This window comes from Nerophis lumbriciformis, linkage group LG03, assembly GCF_033978685.3.
Source record: "Nerophis lumbriciformis linkage group LG03, RoL_Nlum_v2.1, whole genome shotgun sequence".
Classification (NCBI taxonomy): Eukaryota; Metazoa; Chordata; class Actinopteri; order Syngnathiformes; family Syngnathidae; genus Nerophis; species Nerophis lumbriciformis.
The window spans coordinates 24513466-24527500 of record NC_084550.2 but is presented as its reverse complement, the minus strand read 5'-3'; the positions used below and the strand labels follow the sequence as shown (position 1 = coordinate 24527500).

The window sequence follows — 14035 nt, the reverse complement described above, 5'->3', positions numbered from 1 at the left end:
GGTCATTTCCCAACCAATATTCTACAACGTAAATACAACGTTGAAACAACATGCTTTTTGACGACGTTTAATCAATGTTAAATTCTGACATTGATTTGACCATTGACATTTAGTCATTTTCTAACCAATACAACACAAATACAACGTTGAAACAACATGCTTTTTGTCGACGTTTAATCGATGTTGGGTTCTGACATTGATTTGACCATTGAAATTTGGTCATTTCCCAATCAATATTTTCCAACACAAATACGTTGAACAACATGCTTTTTGACAACTTTTAATCAATGTTGGGTTCTGACATTGATTTGACCATTGAATTTTGGTCATTTTCCCAACCAATATTTTACAACACGTATACGACGTTGAAACATGCTTTCTGACGACGTTTAATCAATGATGGGTTCTGACGTTGATTTGACCATTGAATTTTGGTCATTTCCCAACCAATATTCTACAACACAAATACAACGTTGAAACAACATGCTTTTTGACAACTTTTAATCCATGTTGGGTTCTGACGTTGATTTGACCGTTGAATTTTAGTCATTTCCCAACTAATATTCCGTGATATAAATAAAAAGCATGTTGTTTCAACGTTGTATTTGTGTTGATTGGTTGGGAAATGACCAAAATTCAACAATCAAATCCATGTCAGAACCCAACATTGATTAAAAGTTGTCAAAAAGCATGTTGTTTCAACGTTGAATTTTGGTCATTACCCACCCAATATTCTACAACAGAAATACAACGTTGAAACAACATGCTTTTTGACAACGTTTAATCAACGTTGGGTTGCGACGTTGATTTGACCATTGAAATTTGGTCATTTCCCAACCAATATTTTCCAACACAAATACAACGTTGAAACAACATGCTTTTTGACAACGTTTAATCGATGTTGGGTTCTGACGTTTATTTGGCCATTGAATTGTGCTCATTTCCCAACCAATATTCTACAACACAAATACAACGTTGAAAAACTACATTTTTGACGACGTTTTATCAATGTCAGGTTCTGACGTTAATTTGACCATTGAGATTTGGTCATTTCCCCACCAATATTCTACAACACAAATACAACGTTGAAAAAAATTACATTTTTGACGACGTTTAAACAATGTTGGGTTCTGACGTTGTTTTGACCATTGAAATTTGGTCATTTCCCAACCAATATTCTACAACACAAATACAACGTTGAAACAACATACTTTTTGACGACGTTTAATCAATGTTGGGTTCTGACGTTGATTGGACTGTTGAATTTTGGTCATTTCCCCAACCAATATTCTACAACGCAAATACAACTTTGAAACAACATGCTTTTTGACGACGTTTAATCAATGTTGGTTTCTGACGTTGATTCGACCATTGAATTTTGGTCATTTTCCCAACCAATATTCTACAACACAAATACAACGTTGGAACAACATGCTTTTTGACGACGTTTAATCAATGTTGGGTTCTGATGTTGATTTGACCATTGAATTTTGGTCATTTCCCAACACAAATACAACATTAAAACAACATGCTTTTTGACGACGTTTAATCAATGTCAGGTTCTGACGTTAATTTGACCATTGAAATTTGGTCATTTCCCCACCAATATTCTACAACACAAATACAACGTTGAAAAAACTACATTTTTGACGACGTTTAAACAATGTTGGGTTCTGACATTGTTTTGACCATTGAAATTTGGTCATTTCCCAACCAATATTCTACAACACAAATACAACGTTGAAACAACATGCTTTTTGACGACGTTTAATCAATGTTGGGTTCTGACGTTGATTGGACTGTTGAATTTTGGTCAATTCCCCAACCAATATTCTACAAAGCAAATACAACGTTGAAACAACATGCTTTTTGACGACGTTTAATCAATGTTGGGTTCTGACGTTGATTCGACCATTGAATTTTGATCATTTTCCCAACCATTATTCTACAACACAAATACAACATTGAAACAACATGCTTTTTGACGAAGTTTAATCAATGTTGAGTTCTGATGTTGATTTGACCATTGAAATTTGGTCATTTCCCAACCAATATTCTACAACACAAATACAACGTTGAAACAACATGCTTTTTGACGACGTTTAATCAATGTTGGGTTCTGATGTTGATTTGACCATTGAATTTTGTTCATTTCCCAACACAAATACAACGTTAAAACAACATGCTTTGTGACGACGTTTAATCAATGTCAGGTTCTGACGTTAATTTGACCATCGGAATTTGGTCATTTCCCCACCATTATTCTACAATACAAATACAACGTTGAAACAACATGCTTTTTGATGACGTTTAATCAATGTTGGGTTCTGATGTTGATTTGGCCATTGAATTTTGGTTATTTCCCAACACAAATACAACGTTAAAACAACATGCTTTTTGACGACGTTTAATCAATGTTGGGTTCTGATGTTGATTTGATCATTGAATTTTGGTCATTTTCCCAACCAATATTCTACAACACAAATATAACGTTGAAACAACATGCTTTTTGACGACGTTTAATCAATGTTGGGTTCTGACGTTGATTTGACCATCGAAATTTTGGTCATTTTCCCAACCAATATTCTACAACACAAACACAACGTTGAAACAACATGCTTTTTGACGACGTTTAATCAATGTTGGGTTCTGACGTTGATTTGACCATTGAATTTTGGTCATTTTCCCAACCAATATAACGTTGAAACAACATGCTTTTTGACGACGTTTAATCAATGTTGGGTTCTGACGTTGATTTGACCATCGAAATTTTGGTCATTTTCCCAACCAATATTCTACAACACAAACACAACGTTGAAACAACATGCTTTTTGACGACGTTTAATCAATGTTGGGTTCTGATGTTGATTTGACCATTGAATTTTGGTCATTTCCCAACACAAATACAACGTTAAAACAACATGCTTTTTGACGACGTTTAATCAATGTTGGGTTCTGACGTTGATTCGACCATTGAATTTTGGTCATTTTCCCAACCAATATTCTACAACACAAATACAACGTTGAAACATGCTTTTTGACGACGTTTAATCAATGTTGGGTTCTGACGTTGATTCAACCTCTGAATTTTGGTCATTTTCCAACACAAATACAACGTTAAAACAACATGCTTTTTGACGACGTTTAATCAATGTTGGGTTCTGACGTTGATTTGACCATCGGAATTTTGGTCATTTTCCCAACCAATATTCTACAACACAAACACAACGTTGAAACAACATGCTTTTTGACGACGTTTAATCAATGTTGGGTTCTGATGTTGATTTGACCATTGAATTTTGGTCATTTCCCAACACAAATACAACGTTAAAACAACATGCTTTTTGACGACGTTTAATCAATGTTGGGTTCTGACGTTGATTCGACCATTGAATTTTGGTCATTTTCCCAACCAATATTCTACAACACAAATACAACGTTAAAACAACATGCTTTTTGACGACGTTTAATCAATGTTGGGTTCTGACGTTGATTCGACCATTGAATTTTGGTCATTTTCCAACACAAATACAACGTTAAAACAACATGCTTTTTGACGACGTTTAATCAATGTTGGGTTCCGACGTTGATTCGACCATTGAATTTTGGTCATTTTCCCAACCAATATTCTACAACACAAATACAACGTTGAAACAACATGCTTTTTGACGACGTTTAATCAATGTTGGGTTCTGACGTTGATTTGATCATTGAATTTTGGTCATTTCCCAAACAATAAAGTGGATCCAACATTAGACATTATCATTGTCTCAATTTACTAATACAACTATTTTGTTTCAAAGTCAGTTTTAAAAGGACAAGTATGTCTAATCAACGTTGTATCAACGTCTGGTGCCTGCCGAGTGGAGTCGGTAGGCAAGTATGAATCATGTGACGCTAACATACACTCAAGAGTATTAAAAAAAAATACACAAACGTACACGCCGTCACTCGTTGAAAGGTTGTACATTTTACCAAAACTAGAGACGATGTCAGAGACTGTAAAGGGAGCGCACACAGGGGCTGGAATAGATATTTGGATACAAAATGAGCGGGAGATCGTATAGTGGGGACCACTGTATAAAAAAAATAAAAAAATAAAAAAATAAAAATAGCATTCTTTTTATTCAATTTCCAGTGGCAGAATAGTTCATTTTTCAGCTGGCTGCTCGGTTCTAAACGAAAACGATGACTCACTCAAATCCTGCAAAAAGACTCTTGCCAGGAAAACAAGACGTTTTGAACGTTGAAAGGATTCGGGGGGCTGTGATCCCCCCTCTTCGTTTCCTGCCATCTTCCAGCGGTGGAGTGTTTACAAAAAGACGCGCACATGCACACTCCCCGGGCTTTGATTGTACCGCAGTCACTTGTAAACGCAAACCCATAACGACAGGTTTTCTAGAGGAACTATTTTTTACGCGTACGCAGCCCCCCTGGTGTCACTCCCCAAGACAAACAATGCATGACTTTTGATATGGACCAAAAAATAAATAAAAAAAATCACTTTTAGCGCCCGTATGCCCAGGTAAATGTCCTCGCCACGTCCTGTGTATTTTTTATTTTTTTTTGCAAAATGATAGAATGCACTTTTATTTTGAAATAATAGCTGATTATGTTCAAGGTTGTCTTTATAAGATGTTGACCAGAGAGAGAGAGGTGAGCAATGTTGTATGTAAATAATGCATTCTAATGTAAATAACACTGGATGTTATTGCAGGAAGAGGATTTTTCTAAAGAGAAATAAAAGTGTTTGTGTACTGTAGAGTAGAAATGAACCCACTCGGGTGGGGGGGTGTCCAAAGTGGGGCCCCACCGGACCACCTAAAACACATAAAATGTGGATATAAAAGAGCAAAGGAGGTTTAAAGTCATGTACAATGCATGTATTCACAGCGCTTCGCTTGGTCCACCTTTTGAAATGCAATACATTCCTTGTTGTCCTCAAAATTCTCCACACAATACCCCCATAATGACAATGTGAATTGTTTATTTTTATTTTGCAAATGTATTAAAAACTCGATTTGCAATTCTTATTTTGTAATGATTCGCTCCCAGTCTGTGGAACGCTCTCCCTGACCACCTGAGGGCACCACGGACTGTGGATGCTTTTAAAAAAGGCTGAAAACCCCTTCTTTGAAAAAATTAAATTAAAAAAAAAGCCTTTTTTTAAATGTATGCATACTGGTTCTAGTTATTAGGCTGTTGTAGTTTTTATTTTTTTTATTTTTTTTTATCTTTGTATTTTTATTTTCTTTAATACACTGTAGCACTTTGAGGTTGTTTTGCTCAATGTAAAGTGCTTTTTACAAATAAAATCTATTATGATTATTATTTTTATTATTATTATTATTCATAATCAGTTAAAAAAATTAGAACATATATATATATTCTATATATATATATATAAATATATATATATATATTCTCCCTGACCACCTGAGGGCACCACAGACTGTGGATGCTTTTAAAAAAGGCTTAAAAACCCTTCTTTTTAAAAAAGCCCTTTTTTTTTTTCTTTTTTTTTTTGATATATGCATACTAGTTCTAGCTATTAGGCTGTTCTAGTTTTTAATTTTATTTATTTTTACTATCTTTTTTTTTTTTAATTTAATACACTGTAGCACTTTGAGGTTGTTTGCTCAATGTAAAGTGCTTGTTAGAAATAAAATCTATTATTATTATTATTTATTATTATTCATAATAAGTTAAAAAAAATCGAAAAATATATATATATTTTTTTTTATGTATTATTATCACTCACGCAAATCATATTTTGATGTAGATGAGGGGTGTTCATTGAGGGCCACATGGCAGTAATGGCTGCCTTCAGAGGGCCGCTTGTTTATAAATTAAATGTATGCATGTGGGTAATAACCTGTGATTAATCAAAATTCTAATTTATCCGATTTTTTAAAAGTACACTATTTGACAGCATTGATATAAATGTGTACCAGTAACCACTTCATATTATTACCTTATTGTTTATGCACTGGATTTTTAGATTTTTTTTTAATGTACAAATTAATGAATACATCATACGTAAAAGTGATTATTTTTATCTTTAATAACATATTTTTGTAATACACTATATAATAATGTCATATTTGGCATCATTAGATAATAACGTTTAAAAGATACGCATTTTTCCCTGTCAAAATCGAAATAATTGTTTTCATTTAGTAAAAAAAATAACATACAGTAAGTATTCCCAGCCCTACTGTACATACAGTAAGTATTCACAGGTTGATGCAGCTTTGTTATGGAGCCAAAACACCGCCAGTAAGATTTGGTATCGTAAAAAAAATAAATGACATTGTAGAAAAAAGTTGTGTTGGCAAATACAAATATTTAAATAAATATATATTTTTTGGTGGAATTTTTTTTTGGTATCATGACATGTTTTCTTTGCCAATATTCATATTTTTAAGTTGTTGTTTTTTAATTGTTTTGTGTGTTTCACAGGTTTCTCAAATTCGCTTCTCTTTTTTTTTGTACAGTTTCAAATTAATGGCAGTGTTTTGACACGATGGTGGGCGGGGCTTACATTGGCACCGAAACAACTTTTGGCAACAGACAAAAACAAATATTGAATATATATATATATATATATATATATATATATATATATATATATATATATATATATATATATATATATATATATATATTATATATATTTTTTTATTTATTTTATTTTTTATTTTTTTTTGTGGATCTTTTTGGTATCATGACATTTTCTTTGCTAATATTAATTTTTATTTTATTTTTTAGCTTTTTGTCGTTTTTGTGTGTTTCACAGGTTTTTCACAATTGCTTCTCTTTTTTTATAGTTTTTTTTCCGTTTCGCTTCTTTTTTTTATAACAAATAAATACAAATATTGAAAAAAATACAAAAAATTTTATGGATATTTTTTTGTATCATGACATTTTTTCAATCCGAAACTTCAAATTTGATAGTTTTTTCATTATTTTTGTGTGTTTCACAGGTTTTTCCAAAATTCGCTTCTCTTTTTTGTACAGTTTCAAATTAATGGCAGTGTTTTGACATGGTGGGGGCGGGGCTTACATTGGCACCAAAACAACTTTTGGCAACAGACAAAGACAAATATTGAAAAAAAAAAAAAGTTTTTGTATTTTTGGGTGGATATTTTTATATCATGACATGTTTTCTTTGCCAATAGTCATACTTTTTTAATTGTTTGTTTTTTGTGTGTGTTTCACAGTTTTTTCACATCCACGTCTCTTTTTTTACAGTTTTTCCGTTTCGCTTCTTTTTTTACAACAAATAAATACAAATATTGAAAAAATACAATATTTTTGATGGATATATTTTGTATCATGACATTTTATATATATATATATATATATATATATATATATATATATATATATATATATATATATATATATATAACTTTTATTTATTTTTTTTGGTGGATATTTTTGTTATGACATTTTCTTTGCCAATATTGATATTTTTGTGGGGTTTTTTGTTGTTTTTGGGTGTTTCACAGGGTTTTCACATTCGCTTCTCTTTTTTACAGTTTTTTTTTTTTTTTTCGTTTCGCCTCTTTTTTTACAACAATTAAATACAAATATTGAAAAAATACAATATTTTTGATGGATATTTTTTGTATCATGACATTTTTTCAATCCCAAAGTTAAAATGTTACAGTTTTTCCACATTTGCTTCTTTTTTGTACGGTTTCAAATTAATGGCGGTGTTTTAACATGGTGGGGGGCGGGCCTTACATTGGCACCAAAACAACAACAACACCAAACAACTTCATTTTTTTTTTGGTGGATATTTTTATATCATTTAGTATTTTGTTGCTTTTATGTGTTTCGAAGTTTTTTCACATTCACTTCTCTTTTTTTACAGTATTTTGGAGGGTTTTTCGTTTCACTTCTTTTTTTACAACAATTAAATACAAATTTTGAAAAAATACTATATTTTTTTAATTTTAGTAGTTTTTTTGTTTTAATTGTTTTTGTGTGTTTCACAGGTTTTTCCACATTTGCTTTTCTTTTTTTTACGGTTTCAAATTAATAGCATTTTTTTTTTTTTTTTTTCGTTTCGCTTCTTTTTTTTACAAATAATAAATACAAATATTGAAAAAAATAAAACATTTTGATGGACTATTTTTGTATCATGATATGTTTTCGATCCCAAAATTCATATTTTTGTACTGTTTTTTTTGTGTTTGTGTGTTTCACATTCGCTGCTCTTTTTTTTACATTTTCAAATTAATGGCAGTGTTTGACATGGTGGGGGGCAAGTGCCTGTGGGGCGGGGCTTATATTGGCACCAAAACAAGTTTTGGCAACAGATAAATATAAATATTGGAAAAAATATTATATTTTTGACGGATATTTTTGGTACCATGACATGTTTTCTTTGCCAATATTCATGATTTTTTGTGTTTCACAAGTTTTTCAAATTCGCTTCTCTTTTTTCCCTTTTTTTTTTTTTTTTTTTTCCCCATTTAGTTTCTTTTTTTTTACGGTTTCAAATTAATCGCAGAAATTTGGTATTGGTGCCAACAAGTTTACCCGAAAGCAGTTTTACTAGACTTGGCCATGCAAGTAAAACACAGCAGAAGAAGATGGGAGGACCCAGTCAGGATAGAGGGAAAGATGAATGCAGAAAAGTACATTTCATCCTGGATGAAAAAAATAATAATAATAATATATAATAATAATAATGCTTTCCATCCAACTTGATGGAGTTTGAGAGGTTTTGCAGGTGTGCCAAGCTTATGGCATCGTATTCCAAAAGACTTGATGCTGCCAAAGGTGCATCAACAAAGTACTGAGCAAAGGCTGTAAATACATGTGTTTTTTTTTTTTTTTGTAGTTTTAATAAATTTGCACAATAAAATCTTTTCATTTTGTCATTATGGGGTATTGTGTGTAGAATTTTGAAGACAAAAATACATTCTGGAATAAGGCTGTGACATAAAAAGTGGAAAAAGTGAGTACTTTACGGATGCACTGCATTATTTTTCAAACCGATACTACAGATGACTTCCTGCTTCTCAAGAACGATACGGTAACCGATTGACGCAATATCATTTTCTTTCAATTCAATTTAAATGTACTTTATGCACGCCTTCCTCCATGTGGCTGATAAGCGTTGATGTGTTGAAGCGTGATGTTGGCAGAACGTCACATGAAATGTATTCCCCCTGCAACGGTGAAGAAGGACGGCTTGTTTGTTTACCATCGGGGGAAGATAATGGCTTGAGGAGGGGGGGGGGGAGCGCTTGATTTGCTCACCTTAAACCCCCTACAGCACAGTATGGGTCATCTCGCCTCATTGGAGCCTTTTTTTTTTTTTAATCTGATTTAAATCTGTTAAAAATCTATAATATGTATTGGCTTTGAAATTATATCAAATTGGCCCCCGCCTCCTTTAATTTGTCAATGTGTGGCCCTTTTGGACACCCCTGTACCGAACAGACTGAACACAGTTTGTACAACAAGTGTAACACTCCAGTTTATTGTGCAAAAAAAAAAAAAAAAAAAAAAAAAATCATGATCCCGCTGATGAAAAATGCAGTGAAGTGAAATTAAAAAAATGATGAAACATTAAATTTTGTATTTTTTTTTCTTTCTAAAAACAACGAAGGAAGAGGCTCCTGGTGACTAGTTTGAGGGCCACGATCACAGACATGCTGACAAAGTGTGGACAGCAGTGCTGAGGCACAAGACATTGATACAACGTTGATTATACGTACTTGTCCTTTAAAACTGGCATTGATACGACGTTGATTATACGCACGTCCTTTAAAACAATGTTGCAAAATAATAATGAATCAAAACCAATGTTGTGAATTAATGACTTCATAAAAAAGAAAATAATTAAAATGTATAATTGACGCATAGATCTGAAGTTGATCTCGAGATTTAAGCATTTAAAGTAAAAAAAAAAATATTAATGACTTATTTTTAACACTTCTATGAGTTGGGCCCTTAAGAATTTTAGTGGGATTTTTTTAAACTGTTATTGCTCAAAAATTAATAATGAATCTAATTATGAATTATTGACCTATTTAAGGCTCCAATTAATTTCAGATATTACACTTAAAAATATTTTTTGTGGAAAATATTGCATATTTTGTGTGTTTGCCATAAAAAAATTAAGTTCGACAGTTCGATAATTCGACAAAAAGGGTATAAAACAAACACTTTGTTGTTGTTTTTTACTAAAAAAAAAAGAAAATAATTAATTGACAGATAGATCTGAAGTTGATCTCAAGATTTATGCATTTAAAGGGGGAGAAAAAAAAATTAATTATGACTTATTTTTGACACTTTTATAAGTTGGCCCCTTAAGAAAAAAAAATACAAAAAGGGCATAAAACAAACACATTTAAAAAAAATAATAATAACAATAATAATAATAATAAAAAATGTACAATTGACGGATGGATCTGAATTTGATCTAGAGATGTAAGTATTAAAAGTAAAAAAATTTTTAAAAAAGACTTATTTTGAACACTTTTATGAGTTGGGCCCTTAAGAATTTTAGTGAGATTTTTTTAAACTGTTATTGCTCAAAAAATAATAATGCATCAAAATCAATGTTGTTATGAATTATTGACCTATTTAAGGCTACAATTACTTCACATCAAATATTCCACTTTGAAATATTTACTGCGGAAAATATTGTATATTTTGTGCCTGCCATAAAAAACAAACTTTTATTCGACAAACAGGGCATAAAACAAACACTTTTTTTTTTTTTACTAAAAAAAAAACTAAGAAAAGAAAATGTATAATTTATGGATAGATCTGAAGTTGATCTCGAGATTTAAGCATTTAAAGTGAAAAAACAAATAATGATAATTAATTATAACTTATTTTTTACACTTTTATGAGTTGGGCCCTTAAGAATTTTAGTGGGATTTTTTTTAAGTGTTATTGCTCAAAAAATCAATGTTATGAATTATTGACCTATTTATTAAAAATATTTTTTGTGGAAAATATTGCATATTTTGTGTGTTTGCCATAAAAAAACAAAGTTTTATTTGACAAAAAGGGCATAAAACAAACAAATAAACAACAGATAAAGAAATAAAAATGTATAATCAACAGATGGATCTGAATTTTATCTAGCGATTTAAGTATTAAAAAATATATATGTATTTTGAAAAATATTTATTTTTAACACTTTTATGAGTTGGGCCGTTTAAAATTTTTGTGTAATATTTTTTTAACTCATTGCTCAAAAAATAATGAATCAAAGTCATTGTTGTTTTTAGCTATTGACCTATTTATGGCTGCAATTACTTCACATCAAATATTCCACTTTAAAATACTTTTTGCGGAAAATATTGCAAATTCTGTTTGCGCCATAAAAAACTAAGGTTTTTGTTTTTTTCGACAAAAAGGGCCTAAAATAAACAAATAAAAAAATAAATAAATAAATAAAAACGTATAATTAACAGATATATCTGAACATGATCTAGAGATTTAAATATCCATCCATCCATCCATCTTCCTCCGCTTATCCGAGGTCGGGTCGCGGGGGCAGCAGCTTAAGCAGGGAAGCCCAGACTTCCCTCTCCCCAGCCACTTCGTCCAGCTCTTCCTGTGGGACCCCGAGGCGTTCCCAGGCCAGCCGGGAGACATAGTCTTCCCAACGTGTCCTGGGTCTTCCCCGCGGCCTCCTACCGGTGGGACGTGCCCTAAACACCTCCCTGGGGAGGCGTTCGGGTGGCATCCTGACCAGATGCCCGAACCACCTCATCTGGCTCCTCTCGATGTGGAGGAGCAGCGGCTTTACTTTGAGCTCCTCCCGGATGGCAGAGCTTCTCACCCTATCTCTAAGGGAGAGCCCCGCCACCCGGCGGAGGAAACTCATTTCGGCCGCTTGTACCCGTGATCTTGTCCTTTCGGTCATAACCCAAAGCTCATGACCATAGGTGAGGATGGGAACGTAGATCGACCGGTAAATTGAGAGCTTTGCCTTCCGGCTCAGCTCCTTCTTCACCACAACGGATCGATACAGCGTCCGCATTACTGAAGACGCCGCACCGATCCGCCTGTCGATCTCACGATCCACTCTTCCCCCACTCGTGAACAAGACTCCGAGGTACTTGATCTCCTCCCCAACCCGGAGATGGCACTCCACCCTTTTCCGGGCGAGAACCATGGACTCGGACTTGGAGGTGCTGATTCTCATCCCAGTCGCTTCACACTCAGCTGCGAACCGATCCAGTGAGAGCTGAAGATCCTGGCCAGATGAAGCCATCAGGACCACATCATCTGCAAAAAGCAGAGACCTAATCCTGCAGCCACCAAACCAGATCCCCTCAACGCCTTGACTGCGCCTAGAAATTCTGTCCATAAAAGTTATGAACAGAATCGGTGACAAAGGGCAGCCTTGGCGGAGTCCAACCCTCACTGGAAACGTGTCCGACTTACTACCGGCAATGCGGACCAAGCTCTGGCACTGATCATACAGGGAGCGGACTGCCACAATCAGACAGTCCGATACCCCGTACTCTCTGAGCACTCCCCACAGGACTTCCCGAGGGACACGGTCGAATGCCTTCTCCAAGTCCACAAAACACATGTAGACTGGTTGGGCAAACTCCCATGCACCCTCAAGGACCCTGCCGAGAGTATAGAGCTGGTCCACAGTTCCACGACCAGGACGAAAACCACACTGTTCCTCCTGAATCAGAGGTTCGACTATCCGGCGTAGCCTCCTCTCCAGTACACCTGAATAGACCTTACCGGGAAGGCTGAGGAGTGTGATCCCACGATAGTTAGAACACACCCTCCGGTTCCCCTTCTTAAAGAGAGGAACCACCACCCCGGTCTGCCAATCCAGAGGTACCGCCCCCGATGTCCACGCGATGCTGCAGAGTCTTGTCAACCAAGACAGCCCCACAGCATCCAGAGCCTTAAGGAACTCCGGGCGGATCTCATCTACCCCCGGGGCCTTGCCACCGAGGAGCTTTTTAACTACCTCAGCAACCTCAGCCCCAGAAATAGGAGAGCCCACCACAGACTCCCCAAGCACTGCTTCCTCATAGGAAGACGTGTTGGTGGGATTGAGGAGGTCTTCGAAGTATTCCCTCCACCGATCCACAACATCCGCAGTCGAGGTCAGCAGAACACCATCCTCACCATACACGGTGCTGATAGTGCACTGCTTCCCCTTCCTGAGGCGGCGGATGGTGGACCAGAATTGCTTCGAAGCCGTCCGGAAGTCGTTTTCCATGGCCTCACCAAACTCCTCCCATGTCCGAGTTTTTGCCTCTGCGACCGCTGAAGCCGCACACCGCTTGGCCTGTCGGTACTTGTCCGCTGCCTCAGGAGTCCTATGAGCCAAAAGAACCCGATAGGACTCCTTCTTCAGCTTGACGGCATCCCTCACCGCCGGTGTCCACCAACGGGTTCTAGGATTACCGCCACGACAAGCACCAACTACCTTGCGGCCACAGCTCCAATCAGCCGCCTCGACAATAGAGGCGCGGAACATGGTCCATTCGGACTCAATGTCCAGCACCTCCCTCGTGACATGTTCAAAGTTCTTCCGGAGGTGGGAATTGAAACTCTCTCTGACAGGAGACTCTGCCAGACGTTCCCAGCAAACCCTCACAATGCGTTTGGGCCTGCCAGGTCTGTCCGGCATCCTCCCCCACCATCGCAGCCAACTCACCACCAGGTGGTGATCGGTAGAAAGCTCCGCCCCTCTCTTCACCCGAGTGTCCAAAACATGAGGCCGCAAATCCGATGACACAACTACAAAGTCGATCATGGAACTGCGGCCTAGGGTGTCCTGGTGCCAAGTGCACATATGGACACCCTTATGTTTGAACATGGTGTTTGTTATTGACAATCTGTGACGAGCACAAAAGTCCAATAACAAAACACCACTCGGATTCAGATCCGGGCGGCCATTCTTCCCAATCACGCCTCTCCAGGTTTCACTGTCGCTGCCAACATGAGCATTGAAGTCTCCCAGTAGAACGAGGGAATCACCCGGGGGCGCACTCTCAAGTACTCCCTCGAGTGA

At 35.7% G+C, this 14035-nt stretch overlaps 1 long non-coding RNA gene across 1 annotated transcript in view; it reads right to left on the bottom strand.

Moving 5' to 3' along the window:
* Window positions 1-14035, bottom strand: part of LOC133581834 (uncharacterized) — a 35100-nt gene that overhangs the window by 1113 nt on the left and 19952 nt on the right. The gene's annotated exons all lie outside the window — the stretch shown is intronic.